Source organism: Callorhinus ursinus, unplaced genomic scaffold (genome assembly GCF_003265705.2).
Source record: "Callorhinus ursinus isolate GAN/ISIS: 27379988/994484 unplaced genomic scaffold, GSC_fseal_2.0 scaffold5, whole genome shotgun sequence".
In the NCBI taxonomy this organism is placed as follows: Eukaryota; Metazoa; Chordata; class Mammalia; order Carnivora; family Otariidae; genus Callorhinus; species Callorhinus ursinus.
In genome coordinates this window covers 19,289,922-19,290,359 of record NW_027397067.1, presented here as the reverse complement: position 1 = coordinate 19,290,359, position 438 = coordinate 19,289,922, and positions in this window count along the sequence as shown.

The window sequence follows — 438 nt, the reverse complement described above, 5'->3', positions numbered from 1 at the left end:
CACACACACACACACACACACACACACACACACACACACACACACACGAGTCAGCACTTGAGATGGAACTAATTGGAGATTCCCAAACCTAGGAGGACGTACTCCAAGACACAGCTCGAGGGTTGCTCCTATGACTCCCGCCTATTGTTTAGCTTTAATGTGTTTTGTACAAATCCTGAAAGCAAAGAAACAAGTCCCCACGGTTACATAACTGGATGGGAACAAAACAACCATGGTATTGACCCTCCCGCCTTTGAAAAGAAACACATTGATTTTTGCTTTTGTTTAGGCACAAAATAGGTTTGCTTTTAAAAGCCCCCAACCGAGAATAATTCACAGGGCAGATACCCTCCTGCCTGCACTTGGGAAGTCAATTAGCATAATAAATGAAGACACTATGGGAAAGTGACAGCCCTGGCCCAAACAATAAACTCCAGA